This window comes from Phyllobates terribilis, unplaced genomic scaffold (assembly GCF_046119375.1).
Source record: "Phyllobates terribilis strain yellow unplaced genomic scaffold, ASM4611937v1 Scaffold_27__1_contigs__length_16484149, whole genome shotgun sequence".
In the NCBI taxonomy this organism is placed as follows: domain Eukaryota; kingdom Metazoa; phylum Chordata; class Amphibia; order Anura; family Dendrobatidae; genus Phyllobates; species Phyllobates terribilis.
This window is the reverse complement of record NW_027362787.1, coordinates 6,159,045-6,175,300: the sequence shown is the minus strand read 5'-3', so window position 1 is coordinate 6,175,300 and position 16,256 is coordinate 6,159,045. Positions and strand designations below refer to the sequence as shown.

Here is a 16,256-nt window from a genome sequence, read left to right as displayed (position 1 = left end):
CTGCTGTGCACAGGTATATAAAGGCTCAGAGCCTATTATGACACGCGCAGCCAGCGTTCCATTGCCACATTCCATCTACTGCAGGCAGGATACCTGGCTGGCTGAATGTCGCTGAGAAGCTCACAGAGACCGCCATAAGCAACAGTTTAACAGAATGCCACAGACTAATCAACCAAACTTTTTGGGTTGGGTTCTCTTTTATAGTCTGCAGGCATTAAATGAAAGAAGTCAGTGTTCCAGCAGAAGGAGACAACGTTTCAGAAAAGGCATTGTAGCAAACCAAAAAAGAAATTTTAAGCGCAGCAGAGTAACCAGCGCACATACCTGTTAGCTCAGGTGAGTTTAAAAGGCTGCTGTTGATAACAAGGGCATTTGCTAAATAGATGGTGTGTGTGCAACAATATACTGAAAGGTCAATTATATTGTGCAGCTTATCTCACCACCTGTAGTTATTTAGGTGAAAGCTCCAAAATGATTGCCTAATATGTCTGTTTATCCAAAAGGAAGTAAAAAGGGAGAGCTAGAAAGATAGCATTGCATCACATTACATGGCAATGCAATGCACAGTTGCTGAAGTTGAACCAAAATGAGCTTGTAATCTGGCTTCTGCAACTTTGAACATGAAAAATCCAATGAGGAGAAGAAAAGCAAAGCCAAAGAGTCCATCCCAAAATCCGACAAACAAGCAAAATGAACAAAAAACATTGAATTCAATTCTTTCTGATTTTAGAAACTGCATTAAAGAAGGGGTGCACCGGTCCTGGAGATACTGCAATACCAGGTCAATGCGTGGAGTGGACAGAGCAAGCTCTTTTTCCATCTCCCTGTTCTAAAAATCCATTTAATATATGGTCCCCAGATAGGGGACGTATCAGATATTAAACTGATAAGAACAGATTTTTTTTGATTTTTTTTCCCTCAGATGGGGAAATCCACGGTCTATAGTCACGACCAAAGGAACTTCCTTCCAAACAGCTGCATCATCTCAACGACACAAATGCTGCTCCCATCATCACCGGAAAATTTTTATTTCTTCTTTTTAAACCTTACACAGAAAACAAGATCAAGAAGTATTTACAAAATATCTCCACTTTTTAACTTTCCATATTCCCTCCGCATCCACTTCCCCTCTCCTCTTTTTGTCCCATAGGAAACACACATACATCTTCCCCATAATCACCTTCACACTATCCTTTACAGCAATTTCCTTCCTTTTAAACACATACACATTCCTCACATCCCATAACACTTCCTTTATACATGCAAGCATCAACCACAAGACTCTTTCCTTCGTCCCATCACATATTCCCAAACCAAACATAAACAACTCAAAGGACAACAAATTCACACCACACAATTCTTTACACAAAGGCCCCATTCTCCCAATCACATCTCTAGCATACTGGCAATTCCAAAAAACATGCAACACACTTTCCCTTCCACCACAGCCATTTCTTGGACACGTTTCACTCCTCACTAAACCTCTATTCCTCTGAAACTCTCTTACTGGCAACACTCCATGCAAAGACTGCCACACAACCTCACTCTGCTTATTTGTCATACCACCCATCCGCACCTTCTTCCATACTTTTTGCACATCACACCCTCTCACCAAATTTATTCCACTCTCCATTTCTCTACACTCAATCATCCTGTACACAGCCTTCTTATTTCCCAACAACCTCACATCCACATCACACAACTCATACTTCACCAAAAACTTATAAACCCACACATACCACACGGGCACCTCAAAAGCAACCGGACACCGCAAATCCCTCTCTCTCCACTTCAAACGAAAAGAATAAGCCCCAAATAAATATCCACACATACATGAAAACTTTCCATCGCCCATAATCACTTTCAGCACAAACACCACAATATTCACACCCAAAAAAACTTCTAAATTTGGAAAACCCAAACCACCTTTCTCCATACGCTTCACCAACACTTCCCTCCACGCCCTCTCCATTTTAGAATTCCACAAAAAAACAAACAAAATCCTATTCAATCCTCTCAAAACCATATAACCTGGTGGAAACACAACTGCAACATATAAAAAAATAGGCAACACCACGCTTTTAATGACTAAGATTTTTCCAAAGAAAGTAAGGCTTCTCAACTTCCAAAAACATAACTTCTTTTCAACCTTCTCTTTCGCGTCATCCCAACTTTCTTTCCCATCCAATCTTTCTGAAAACTTCACTCCCAAAACCTTAATGGGCCCACTCACTACGTTCACACCTACATCTCTACTCAAAATACCACTTCCAAAAACCTTACACTCACTCTTTTCCCAATTCACTTTAAATGCAGACGCACCACAAAAGATAGACACTAACAACTTCACCCGCCTCACCGAACATTCAGAATCACATAATACACACACGTCATCCATATAACCACTCACCTTCCACTCTCTTCCTCCACCTCCCGGCACTTGCACACCTCGAACCACTTTATCCTTCCTCAACATACACAACAAAGGTTCAATTGCACAAATAAAAGCCACAGGGGATAACGGACACCCCTGCCTCACGCCCGAATGCACATTCACTCTCCTACCGACATAACCGTTCATTAAAACACAACTATAAATATCTGTATATAGACTTCTCACTCTCCCAACAAAATCAGCAGGAAAACCCATTCTCAGCAACACTCTAAACAAAAAACCATGCGACAACCTATCATACGCCTTTTCAAAATCCAGGCTCAACAAAAACACACTCTTCTTCCGGCTCATACAATCCCATAGACAATCTCTCAATATACACACACACTCGTGAATCCGTCTCCCAGGTACTGCACAACACTGCTCATCCCCAATCACACTCTCTATCACATCACGCATCCTATTTGCCATTAATTTTGCGTAGATCTTATAATCACAGTTCAATAATGTTATTGGCCTCCAGTTTTTCAGACTCTTCAAATCACCCTTTTTCGGAATCAATACAACCATACCTGCACGCATACTACCTGCCACCTCCATATTTTCCCACATATACTTACAAAAATCCACAAAATCACTCCCAATCACATCCCACATCATGCGGTAAAATTCTACTGGAAGACCATCCTCCCCCGGCGTCTTATTCAAAGCCATACTACACATAACCTTCCATACTTCATCACTTGTCACAGCATCCATCAGCCTCTCTCTTTCCGCCTCATTCAATTTACTCTCTAACGTACTCAAAACATCATTCTCCAAACACTCATCCCTCCACTTTACAGCATACAAATCCTCATAAAACTTTGCCACTTCCTCACACATATCCTCTCCACTCACCTCGCTTCCATCTGCTCCATTCAACACACACATATTTTGCTTTTTCCCAAAAACCTTCTTGAAAAAAAAACGTGAACATTTTTCATCATACTCCAAATTATCAACTTTTGCTCTAAAGACAATACTCCTCCCTTTTTCCAACAAGAACTCATGAACCTCCTTTTTCACTTGTAAAATATCCTCCTCCACCTCCATCCCTCCCTCCCTCAATTTATACAAGAAACTTAAACGTGCATTTAAACTCACAAAATGTCTCCTCTTGACTGCTGCCATCTTATAACCCAAATTTTTGAAAAAAATTTTTGTCTGTTTTTTAACCCAATCCCACCACCCACAAACATTCCCAAAACCATTTTTACACTCACACCACTCCTCATACCGTCTTGCATATTCCTTTCTTACTTCCTCATACTCCAATAACTTAACATTCAACTTCCACAAACCTTTCCCAAACACCCCATTCACATTCACATCCAACTCACACGACATGCACACATGATCTGAAAACAAAACATTCTCCTGCTTATAGTCAACAGGAATCATATTTTTTGAAATAAAACAGTAATCCAATCTAGATTGTATTCTTCCACTTTCGGAAAAGAAGGTATTTAACAAAGGCCTCACTTTACATACACTTTGCATATCATGCAAATCAAAATCACTAACCAACTCTAACAAAGTTTTCCCAGACACATCCACATTCACTCTCCCCACATCACAATTCATATCACCCACAATCACCACAGGCATTCTTCCCGGAACAAAAAGTTTAATTTTTTCAAATAACTTTTTCCGGTCATTTTTCTCCACCGGCGCATAAACATTAATAACACAAAATTTAACATTTTTATACTCAAAATTTGCTAAAATGCACCTCCCCACATCAATCACCACATAATCACTCAAAACCACCTCCCTCCCTTTAACTAAAATCCCCACACCATCATTTTTATTACATGCACTCCCCGACCACACAGATGCTCCATGAGACCATTCATCTCCTCTCACCCCATCCACCACTCCACACTCTTGCAAACAAAAAATCGATGCATTCTTCATAGCCAAAAAATCAAAAATTGCAGCCCTCCTGGCCTTATTTTTAAACACTCTCACATTTTGTGAAATTATAGTAAAACCCATTTTTTCCTTTTTTAAACCTCCTAAAAAAAACGAAAACAGAAAAGTTACAAAAACACTACAAAAACTCCACTCACAAGAAAAAGCCTTTGACTTAAGTCAAAGCTTATAATAGGCATTATCACGCATATTGCAAGGCAACCTTAACCAGCACCCCCACTATCTTCTTCCACCATCTGAACCGAGCAACTCGTTTCCGAGCCGCTAGCAGCATCACCATCACCCTACCTTGCTTTCTTGGCACCCACTTTTCGCTGCGGTGCCTTGATATCTTCTTCATCATTTGCCCCACCACCCTCCCTGTGACACTTTCTACTCCCCCCACCCTCATCGGAGAAGTACTCCTCAATATTCTCAGGATCTGAAGGGTGTGATGACCCTTCCCCAGTTTCCATACAATCTGCAGCATCTACAACGTCCTGAAAGTCCAACGTATCCGGACACCTTCCTTCTCCCGCTGCATTCATCTGCCCCTCCATTCTCCTCAATTCTTTCACAAGCTCCTTCTCCATTTTAGGTGCCTTTTTCTCCTTCTGGTAAGCAGGCCTCAGACTCACAGTTTCAGGGGCAGACCTTTCACTCCGCCTCCTCTGCTCTCTCTCCATTCTAGCAGTTTCTCTTTCTATCTGCTGCAAAACCCTCCTCTCCTCCTCCTCCTTTTTCCTCTCCTTATCAGTTTTCCTGGGCACACCCTGCGGGCAATCTTTAAACATGTGCTCACCACTTCCACACATGTCACAAGCCTTGGGCTTCGGGCACGCACTTGCCACATGCCCCTCCTCTTTGCAGTTACGGCAACATTGCCCTTTCTTACATGCATCCTGCACATGTCCAAAGCAGTAACATTTCCTGCAATACATAGGCTGCCCTACATAGTAAAGGAAGCCCCTATGTCCCGCCACAGAAAAATTCGCAGGAGGATGTCTAAAGCCTCCCACACTTCCAGGATCCTTCTTCAGTTTCACCCGAAACTTGTATTTGCAGTTGAAAATACCTAAAGAATTAAACTGCTTTTCCCCTTTACGCACATAATCACAGTACCGTGCAAGGAAGCCTTCAAGCAATGCTGGCTCAGTAAAAGGGTTATAAACTGTTACCCACACAATCTTTTCTTGAAGTCCAAACAAGGGTTCAAACCACACCCCTTCCAAGAAAGGATCATCAGTGTGACTCCGAAGCCACTCAAACACATCAAGGCAGGTATTTTCTTCTACAAAAGTCACGTCATATGTACCTGATTTAGGAAACTCGTTGACGCTGTAGAAGTCGCCTGGTTTTGCTCCAGCTTTTCCTTCCAAAAGTTTCTCCACGATGAAGGACACATTATTCCTCTCGGAAACTGATGGATCCACTCCAATTCGGATAGTATTCTTCACGAAGTTCATCTTCAAAACCTGTCGGTATAACACCACAGAAAATCGCCAAATCCTTTCGCAAAAAGGCCTGGATTCCTCCAGAGAACTCGCACCTATCAGGCTGCAACCAAATGGTCTTAGCCAAAAGGCCGAGAAGCGATAACCAGAATTGGTTTCAAACTACGGAGCCACCCAAGGATCCTGAAAAGTCCATTTGTGGAGATGAGCTCCTGGACTCCCGTTAAGAAGACATGTTGTCAACCTCTAGATCCCTTACATGCCTGCACTTTTCGGCTTGCTGCTGCTGCAATCCACGCGTTTTAGATCTGCATAACTCCACCTCTTTAAACACAGCACCTTCACCCCCTGCTGTTCCCACCCGCCTCAACACCGTTGGAAGGGAGGAGAACCAATTAAGGCGGGGGGTGGGGTGGAACGAGCAGCTGTCTACCCTTAGCAGGAGGGCTCCTGATTACATACCTCTCCTGCTGCTGCTGCTGCTGGCTGTCCAGCAGCAGACTGAAGGTGGCTGCTGCTGTGCACAGGTATATAAAGGCTCAGAGCCTATTATGACACGCGCAGCCAGCGTTCCATTGCCACATTCCATCTACTGCAGGCAGGATACCTGGCTGGCTGAATGTCGCTGAGAAGCTCACAGAGACCGCCATAAGCAACAGTTTAACAGAATGCCACAGACTAATCAACCAAACTTTTTGGGTTGGGTTCTCTTTTATAGTCTGCAGGCATTAAATGAAAGAAGTCAGTGTTCCAGCAGAAGGAGACAACGTTTCAGAAAAGGCATTGTAGCAAACCAAAAAAGAAATTTTAAGCGCAGCAGAGTAACCAGCGCACATACCTGTTAGCTCAGGTGAGTTTAAAAGGCTGCTGTTGATAACAAGGGCATTTGCTAAATAGATGGTGTGTGTGCAACAATATACTGAAAGGTCAATTATATTGTGCAGCTTATCTCACCACCTGTAGTTATTTAGGTGAAAGCTCCAAAATGCTTGCCTAATATGTCTGTTTATCCAAAAGGAAGTAAAAAGGGAGAGCTAGAAAGATAGCATTGCATCACATTACATGGCAATGCAATGCACAGTTGCTGAAGTTGAACCAAAATGAGCTTGTAATCTGGCTTCTGCAACTTTGAACATGAAAAATCCAATGAGGAGAAGAAAAGCAAAGCCAAAGAGTCCATCCCAAAATCCGACAAACAAGCAAAATGAACAAAAAACATTGAATTCAATTCTTTCTGATTTTAGAAACTGCATTAAAGAAGGGGTGCACCGGTCCTGGAGATACTGCAATACCAGGTCAATGCGTGGAGTGGACAGAGCAAGCTCTTTTTCCATCTCCCTGTTCTAAAAATCCATTTAATATATGGTCCCCAGATAGGGGACGTATCAGATATTAAACTGATAAGAACAGATACTACACTTGATCTTAGCCAAAAGGCCGAGAAGCGATAACCAGAATTGGTTTCAAACTACGGAGCCACCCAAGGATCCTGAAAAGTCCATTTGTGGAGATGAGCTCCTGGACTCCCGTTAAGAAGACATGTTGTCAACCTCTAGATCCCTTACATGCCTGCACTTTTCGGCTTGCTGCTGCTGCAATCCACGCGTTTTAGATCTGCATAACTCCACCTCTTTAAACACAGCACCTTCACCCCCTGCTGTTCCCACCCGCCTCAACACCGTTGGAAGGGAGGAGAACCAATTAAGGCGGGGGGTGGGGTGGAACGAGCAGCTGTCTACCCTTAGCAGGAGGGCTCCTGATTACATACCTCTCCTGCTGCTGCTGCTGCTGGCTGTCCAGCAGCAGACTGAAGGTGGCTGCTGCTGTGCACAGGTATATAAAGGCTCAGAGCCTATTATGACACGCGCAGCCAGCGTTCCATTGCCACATTCCATCTACTGCAGGCAGGATACCTGGCTGGCTGAATGTCGCTGAGAAGTTCACAGAGACCGCCATAAGCAACAGTTTAACAGAATGCCACAGACTAATCAACCAAACTTTTTGGGTTGGGTTCTCTTTTATAGTCTGCAGGCATTAAATGAAAGAAGTCAGTGTTCCAGCAGAAGGAGACAACGTTTCAGAAAAGGCATTGTAGCAAACCAAAAAAGAAATTTTAAGCGCAGCAGAGTAACCAGCGCACATACCTGTTAGCTCAGGTGAGTTTAAAAGGCTGCTGTTGATAACAAGGGCATTTGCTAAATAGATGGTGTGTGTGCAACAATATACTGAAAGGTCAATTATATTGTGCAGCTTATCTCACCACCTGTAGTTATTTAGGTGAAAGCTCCAAAATGCTTGCCTAATATGTCTGTTTATCCAAAAGGAAGTAAAAAGGGAGAGCTAGAAAGATAGCATTGCATCACATTACATGGCAATGCAATGCACAGTTGCTGAAGTTGAACCAAAATGAGCTTGTAATCTGGCTTCTGCAACTTTGAACATGAAAAATCCAATGAGGAGAAGAAAAGCAAAGCCAAAGAGTCCATCCCAAAATCCGACAAACAAGCAAAATGAACAAAAAACATTGAATTCAATTCTTTCTGATTTTAGAAACTGCATTAAAGAAGGGGTGCACCGGTCCTGGAGATACTGCAATACCAGGTCAATGCGTGGAGTGGACAGAGCAAGCTCTTTTTCCATCTCCCTGTTCTAAAAATCCATTTAATATATGGTCCCCAGATAGGGGACATATCAGATATTAAACTGATAAGAACAGATACTACACTTGATCTTAGCCAAAAGGCCGAGAAGCGATAACCAGAATTGGTTTCAAACTACGGAGCCACCCAAGGATCAGGAAAAGTCCATTTGTGGAGATGAGCTCCTGGACTCCCGTTAAGAAGACATGTTGTCAACCTCTAGATCCCTTACATGCCTGCACTTTTCGGCTTGCTGCTGCTGCAATCCACGCGTTTTAGATCTGCATAACTCCACCTCTTTAAACACAGCACCTTCACCCCCTGCTGTTCCCACCCGCCTCAACACCGTTGGAAGGGAGGAGAACCAATTAAGGCGGGGGGTGGGGTGGAACGAGCAGCTGTCTACCCTTAGCAGGAGGGCTCCTGATTACATACCTCTCCTGCTGCTGCTGCTGCTGGCTGTCCAGCAGCAGACTGAAGGTGGCTGCTGCTGTGCACAGGTATATAAAGGCTCAGAGCCTATTATGACACGCGCAGCCAGCGTTCCATTGCCACATTCCATCTACTGCAGGCAGGATACCTGGCTGGCTGAATGTCGCTGAGAAGCTCACAGAGACCGCCATAAGCAACAGTTTAACAGAATGCCACAGACTAATCAACCAAACTTTTTGGGTTGGGTTCTCTTTTATAGTCTGCAGGCATTAAATGAAAGAAGTCAGTGTTCCAGCAGAAGGAGACAACGTTTCAGAAAAGGCATTGTAGCAAACCAAAAAAGAAATTTTAAGCGCAGCAGAGTAACCAGCGCACATACCTGTTAGCTCAGGTGAGTTTAAAAGGCTGCTGTTGATAACAAGGGCATTTGCTAAATAGATGGTGTGTGTGCAACAATATACTGAAAGGTCAATTATATTGTGCAGCTTATCTCACCACCTGTAGTTATTTAGGTGAAAGCTCCAAAATGCTTGCCTAATATGTCTGTTTATCCAAAAGGAAGTAAAAAGGGAGAGCTAGAAAGATAGTATTGCATCACATTACATGGCAATGCAATGCACAGTTGCTGAAGTTGAACCAAAATGAGCTTGTAATCTGGCTTCTGCAACTTTGAACATGAAAAATCCAATGAGGAGAAGAAAAGCAAAGCCAAAGAGTCCATCCCAAAATCCGACAAACAAGCAAAATGAACAAAAAACATTGAATTCAATTCTTTCTGATTTTAGAAACTGCATTAAAGAAGGGGTGCACCGGTCCTGGAGATACTGCAATACCAGGTCAATGCGTGGAGTGGACAGAGCAAGCTCTTTTTCCATCTCCCTGTTCTAAAAATCCATTTAATATATGGTCCCCAGATAGGGGACATATCAGATATTAAACTGATAAGAACAGATACTACACTTGATCTTAGCCAAAAGGCCGAGAAGCGATAACCAGAATTGGTTTCAAACTACGGAGCCACCCAAGGATCCTGAAAAGTCCATTTGTGGAGATGAGCTCCTGGACTTCCGTTAAGAAGACATGTTGTCAACCTCTAGATCCCTTACATGCCTGCACTTTTCGGCTTGCTGCTGCTGCAATCCACGCGTTTTAGATCTGCATAACTCCACCTCTTTAAACACAGCACCTTCACCCCCTGCTGTTCCCACCCGCCTCAACACCGTTGGAAGGGAGGAGAACCAATTAAGGCGGGGGGTGGGGTGGAACGAGCAGCTGTCTACCCTTAGCAGGAGGGCTCCTGATTACATACCTCTCCTGCTGCTGCTGCTGCTGGCTGTCCAGCAGCAGACTGAAGGTGGCTGCTGCTGTGCACAGGTATATAAAGGCTCAGAGCCTATTATGACACGCGCAGCCAGCGTTCCATTGCCACATTCCATCTACTGCAGGCAGGATACCTGGCTGGCTGAATGTCGCTGAGAAGCTCACAGAGACCGCCATAAGCAACAGTTTAACAGAATGCCACAGACTAATCAACCAAACTTTTTGGGTTGGGTTCTCTTTTATAGTCTGCAGGCATTAAATGAAAGAAGTCAGTGTTCCAGCAGAAGGAGACAACGTTTCAGAAAAGGCATTGTAGCAAACCAAAAAAGAAATTTTAAGCGCAGCAGAGTAACCAGCGCACATACCTGTTAGCTCAGGTGAGTTTAAAAGGCTGCTGTTGATAACAAGGGCATTTGCTAAATAGATGGTGTGTGTGCAACAATATACTGAAAGGTCAATTATATTGTGCAGCTTATCTCACCACCTGTAGTTATTTAGGTGAAAGCTCCAAAATGCTTGCCTAATATGTCTGTTTATCCAAAAGGAAGTAAAAAGGGAGAGCTAGAAAGATAGCATTGCATCACATTACATGGCAATGCAATGCACAGTTGCTGAAGTTGAACCAAAATGAGCTTGTAATCTGGCTTCTGCAACTTTGAACATGAAAAATCCAATGAGGAGAAGAAAAGCAAAGCCAAAGAGTCCATCCCAAAATCCGACAAACAAGCAAAATGAACAAAAAACATTGAATTCAATTCTTTCTGATTTTAGAAACTGCATTAAAGAAGGGGTGCACCGGTCCTGGAGATACTGCAATACCAGGTCAATGCGTGGAGTGGACAGAGCAAGCTCTTTTTCCATCTCCCTGTTCTAAAAATCCATTTAATATATGGTCCCCAGATAGGGGACGTATCAGATATTAAACTGATAAGAACAGATTTTTTCTTTTTCGAAAGCCCGAATTCGTGTACAAAACCCGAGTGCGCTTAAAAAAGTGACAAGTGCCACAAAAAAAGTGCACTAGGATGCTGGTCTTCTTGAAACCCTCTCCAAAAGGAGAAGGGTCCCCCAAACCATTCCCCGTCCCTCCGAGCCAGAAGGCCACAGCGAGGAACAGGGACAAATAGCCACCTCCAGCCGGAGCCAGAGGCGACCCAATCTTACCCCCAGCACCTGCCCGAGTTCTCACCCGAGCAAGGCACTGGGAGCCAAAGACTGTGCTCCCCTCCCGGAAGAGGGGAGCCAACAACGCTCTCCTCCCGAAAGAGGAGAGCCAGGGGGGTTCAGGGGGGAGCGGAACCTGATGGCCACACACTCCCCCCCTAGACCTGCCAAGAGAGGAACCCGTAAGGGAACCGCATCCCGACAAAATCCTAGTAGGACGTGACACACGTGAATAAGTGGACACACAGTGACAAAGAAATTAAATAAATAGTGAAGGTTTCACAGTATAATACTGCCCGGACCTTCGACCGGGAATTGAAAAATTCCCCATCCTAAGGCCAGAAGGCCCGGAATAAGGGTGTGTGCGAAGAAAGAAAATTTAAAGTGCTTGTGCAAATGTGCCATAAACTCAAGTGGGGTTCCCAATCCCAGTGAGTTAAGGCACCCCAGGGTCACCACTCCTGGGGCACTTCACACTTCAGGCTTTCGATCTTCCCCGGCCCAATGGCGTCGATCCTGGGGGGCCATGCTTTCCACCAGATGACTATATTAGCCACCTGGCGTACTAACAAGCGCCTAAACCCCAGTGTGCATAATGTATCAATCTACTAGGGCGGCCAACATCCAAAACCGCCTTTTCGAAAGATACTACACTTGATCTTAGCCAAAAGGCCGAGAAGCGATAACCAGAATTGGTTTCAAACTACGGAGCCACCCAAGGATCCTGAAAAGTCCATTTGTGGAGATGAGCTCCTGGACTCCCGTTAAGAAGACATGTTGTCAACCTCTAGATCCCTTACATGCCTGCACTTTTCGGCTTGCTGCTGCTGCAATCCACGCGTTTTAGATCTGCATAACTCCACCTCTTTAAACACAGCACCTTCACCCCCTGCTGTTCCCACCCGCCTCAACACCGTTGGAAGGGAGGAGAACCAATTAAGGCGGGGGGTGGGGTGGAACGAGCAGCTGTCTACCCTTAGCAGGAGGGCTCCTGATTACATACCTCTCCTGCTGCTGCTGCTGCTGGCTGTCCAGCAGCAGACTGAAGGTGGCTGCTGCTGTGCACAGGTATATAAAGGCTCAGAGCCTATTATGACACGCACAGCCAGCGTTCCATTGCCACATTCCATCTACTGCAGGCAGGATACCTGGCTGGCTGAATGTCGCTGAGAAGCTCACAGAGACCGCCATAAGCAACAGTTTAACAGAATGCCACAGACTAATCAACCAAACTTTTTGGGTTGGGTTCTCTTTTATAGTCTGCAGGCATTAAATGAAAGAAGTCAGTGTTCCAGCAGAAGGAGACAACGTTTCAGAAAAGGCATTGTAGCAAACCAAAAAAGAAATTTTAAGCGCAGCAGAGTAACCAGCGCACATACCTGTTAGCTCAGGTGAGTTTAAAAGGCTGCTGTTGATAACAAGGGCATTTGCTAAATAGATGGTGTGTGTGCAACAATATACTGAAAGGTCAATTATATTGTGCAGCTTATCTCACCACCTGTAGTTATTTAGGTGAAAGCTCCAAAATGCTTGCCTAATATGTCTGTTTATCCAAAAGGAAGTAAAAAGGGAGAGCTAGAAAGATAGCATTGCATCACATTACATGGCAATGCAATGCACAGTTGCTGAAGTTGAACCAAAATGAGCTTGTAATCTGGCTTCTGCAACTTTGAACATGAAAAATCCAATGAGGAGAAGAAAAGCAAAGCCAAAGAGTCCATCCCAAAATCCGACAAACAAGCAAAATGAACAAAAAACATTGAATTCAATTCTTTCTGATTTTAGAAACTGCATTAAAGAAGGGGTGCACCGGTCCTGGAGATACTGCAATACCAGGTCAATGCGTGGAGTGGACAGAGCAAGCTCTTTTTCCATCTCCCTGTTCTAAAAATCCATTTAATATATGGTCCCCAGATAGGGGACGTATCAGATATTAAACTGATAAGAACAGATACTACACTTGATCTTAGCCAAAAGGCCGAGAAGCGATAACCAGAATTGGTTTCAAACTACGGAGCCACCCAAGGATCCTGAAAAGTCCATTTGTGGAGATGAGCTCCTGGACTCCCGTTAAGAAGACATGTTGTCAACCTCTAGATCCCTTACATGCCTGCACTTTTCGGCTTGCTGCTGCTGCAATCCACGCGTTTTAGATCTGCATAACTCCACCTCTTTAAACACAGCACCTTCACCCCCTGCTGTTCCCACCCGCCTCAACACCGTTGGAAGGGAGGAGAACCAATTAAGGCGGGGGGTGGGGTGGAACGAGCAGCTGTCTACCCTTAGCAGGAGGGCTCCTGATTACATACCTCTCCTGCTGCTGCTGCTGCTGGCTGTCCAGCAGCAGACTGATGGTGGCTGCTGCTGTGCACAGGTATATAAAGGCTCAGAGCCTATTATGACACGCGCAGCCAGCGTTCCATTGCCACATTCCATCTACTGCAGGCAGGATACCTGGCTGGCTGAATGTCGCTGAGAAGCTCACAGAGACCGCCATAAGCAACAGTTTAACAGAATGCCACAGACTAATCAACCAAACTTTTTGGGTTGGGTTCTCTTTTATAGTCTGCAGGCATTAAATGAAAGAAGTCAGTGTTCCAGCAGAAGGAGACAACGTTTCAGAAAAGGCATTGTAGCAAACCAAAAAAGAAATTTTAAGCGCAGCAGAGTAACCAGCGCACATACCTGTTAGCTCAGGTGAGTTTAAAAGGCTGCTGTTGATAACAAGGGCATTTGCTAAATAGATGGTGTGTGTGCAACAATATACTGAAAGGTCAATTATATTGTGCAGCTTATCTCACCACCTGTAGTTATTTAGGTGAAAGCTCCAAAATGCTTGCCTAATATGTCTGTTTATCCAAAAGGAAGTAAAAAGGGAGAGCTAGAAAGATAGCATTGCATCACATTACATGGCAATGCAATGCACAGTTGCTGAAGTTGAACCAAAATGAGCTTGTAATCTGGCTTCTGCAACTTTGAACATGAAAAATCCAATGAGGAGAAGAAAAGCAAAGCCAAAGAGTCCATCCCAAAATCCGACAAACAAGCAAAATGAACAAAAAACATTGAATTCAATTCTTTCTGATTTTAGAAACTGCATTAAAGAAGGGGTGCACCGGTCCTGGAGATACTGCAATACCAGGTCAATGCGTGGAGTGGACAGAGCAAGCTCTTTTTCCATCTCCCTGTTCTAAAAATCCATTTAATATATGGTCCCCAGATAGGGGACGTATCAGATATTAAACTGATAAGAACAGATACTACACTTGATCTTAGCCAAAAAGCCGAGAAGCGATAACCAGAATTGGTTTCAAACTACGGAGCCACCCAAGGATCCTGAAAAGTCCATTTGTGGAGATGAGCTCCTGGACTCCCGTTAAGAAGACATGTTGTCAACCTCTAGATCCCTTACATGCCTGCACTTTTCGGCTTGCTGCTGCTGCAATCCACGCGTTTTAGATCTGCATAACTCCACCTCTTTAAACACAGCACCTTCACCCCCTGCTGTTCCCACCCGCCTCAACACCGTTGGAAGGGAGGAGAACCAATTAAGGCGGGGGGTGGGGTGGAACGAGCAGCTGTCTACCCTTAGCAGGAGGGCTCCTGATTACATACCTCTCCTGCTGCTGCTGCTGCTGGCTGTCCAGCAGCAGACTGAAGGTGGCTGCTGCTGTGCACAGGTATATAAAGGCTCAGAGCCTATTATGACACGCGTAGCCAGCGTTCCATTGCCACATTCCATCTACTGCAGGCAGGATACCTGGCTGGCTGAATGTCGCTGAGAAGCTCACAGAGACCGCCATAAGCAACAGTTTAACAGAATGCCACAGACTAATCAACCAAACTTTTGGGTTGGGTTCTCTTTTATAGTCTGCAGGCATTAAATGAAAGAAGTCAGTGTTCCAGCAGAAGGAGACAACGTTTCAGAAAAGGCATTGTAGCAAACCAAAAAAGAAATTTTAAGCGCAGCAGAGTAACCAGCGCACATACCTGTTAGCTCAGGTGAGTTTAAAAGGCTGCTGTTGATAACAAGGGCATTTGCTAAATAGATGGTGTGTGTGCAACAATATACTGAAAGGTCAATTATATTGTGCAGCTTATCTCACCACCTGTAGTTATTTAGGTGAAAGCTCCAAAATGCTTGCCTAATATGTCTGTTTATCCAAAAGGAAGTAAAAAGGGAGAGCTAGAAAGATAGCATTGCTTCACATTACATGGCAATGCAATGCACAGTTGCTGAAGTTGAACCAAAATGAGCTTGTAATCTGGCTTCTGCAACTTTGAACATGAAAAATCCAATGAGGAGAAGAAAAGCAAAGCCAAAGAGTCCATCCCAAAATCCGACAAACAAGCAAAATGAACAAAAAACATTGAATTCAATTCTTTCTGATTTTAGAAACTGCATTAAAGAAGGGGTGCACCGGTCCTGGAGATACTGCAATACCAGGTCAATGCGTGGAGTGGACAGAGCAAGCTCTTTTTCCATCTCCCTGTTCTAAAAATCCATTTAATATATGGTCCCCAGATAGGGGACGTATCAGATATTAAACTGATAAGAACAGATACTACACTTGATCTTAGCCAAAAGGCTGAGAAGCGATAACCAGAATTGGTTTCAAACTACGGAGCCACCCAAGGATCCTGAAAAGTCCATTTGTGGAGATGAGCTCCTGGACTCCCGTTAAGAAGCCATGTTGTCAACCTCTAGATCCCTTACATGCCTGCACTTTTCGGCTTGCTGCTGCTGCAATCCACGCGTTTTAGATCTGCATAACTCCACCTCTTTAAACACAGCACCTTCACCCCCTGCTGTTCCCACCCGCCTCAACACCGTTGGAAGGGAGGAGAACCAATTAAGGCGGGGGGTGGGGTGGAACGAGCAGCTGTCTACCCTTA

The 16,256-nt window shown here is 44.3% G+C and overlaps 8 non-coding genes and 1 pseudogene across 8 annotated transcripts; all 9 read right to left on the bottom strand.

Moving 5' to 3' along the window:
• Window positions 1-744: 744 nt before the first annotated feature.
• LOC141177775 (U2 spliceosomal RNA) lies at window positions 745-930 on the bottom strand. Its single transcript, XR_012254329.1, has one exon. It is a non-coding gene; the product is annotated as a U2 spliceosomal RNA (small nuclear RNA).
• A 6,133-nt stretch (window positions 931-7,063) lies between these two features.
• LOC141178468 (U2 spliceosomal RNA) lies at window positions 7,064-7,254 on the bottom strand. The gene has a single exon (XR_012254750.1). It is a non-coding gene; the product is annotated as a U2 spliceosomal RNA (small nuclear RNA).
• Window positions 7,255-8,369: 1,115 nt separating this feature from the next.
• LOC141178254 (U2 spliceosomal RNA) lies at window positions 8,370-8,560 on the bottom strand. Its single transcript, XR_012254556.1, has one exon. It is a non-coding gene; the product is annotated as a U2 spliceosomal RNA (small nuclear RNA).
• A 1,115-nt stretch (window positions 8,561-9,675) lies between these two features.
• On the bottom strand, window positions 9,676-9,866 carry LOC141178241 (U2 spliceosomal RNA). Its single transcript, XR_012254545.1, has one exon. It is a non-coding gene; the product is annotated as a U2 spliceosomal RNA (small nuclear RNA).
• A 1,115-nt stretch (window positions 9,867-10,981) lies between these two features.
• LOC141177774 (U2 spliceosomal RNA) lies at window positions 10,982-11,163 on the bottom strand. The gene has a single exon (XR_012254328.1). It is a non-coding gene; the product is annotated as a U2 spliceosomal RNA (small nuclear RNA).
• Window positions 11,164-11,952: 789 nt separating this feature from the next.
• LOC141178142 (U2 spliceosomal RNA) lies at window positions 11,953-12,044 on the bottom strand (annotated as a pseudogene).
• A 1,115-nt stretch (window positions 12,045-13,159) lies between these two features.
• Window positions 13,160-13,350, bottom strand: LOC141178467 (U2 spliceosomal RNA). Its single transcript, XR_012254749.1, has one exon. It is a non-coding gene; the product is annotated as a U2 spliceosomal RNA (small nuclear RNA).
• Window positions 13,351-14,465: 1,115 nt separating this feature from the next.
• Window positions 14,466-14,656, bottom strand: LOC141177454 (U2 spliceosomal RNA). Its single transcript, XR_012254047.1, has one exon. It is a non-coding gene; the product is annotated as a U2 spliceosomal RNA (small nuclear RNA).
• A 1,114-nt stretch (window positions 14,657-15,770) lies between these two features.
• On the bottom strand, window positions 15,771-15,961 carry LOC141177378 (U2 spliceosomal RNA). Its single transcript, XR_012253978.1, has one exon. It is a non-coding gene; the product is annotated as a U2 spliceosomal RNA (small nuclear RNA).
• Window positions 15,962-16,256: the final 295 nt, after the last annotated feature.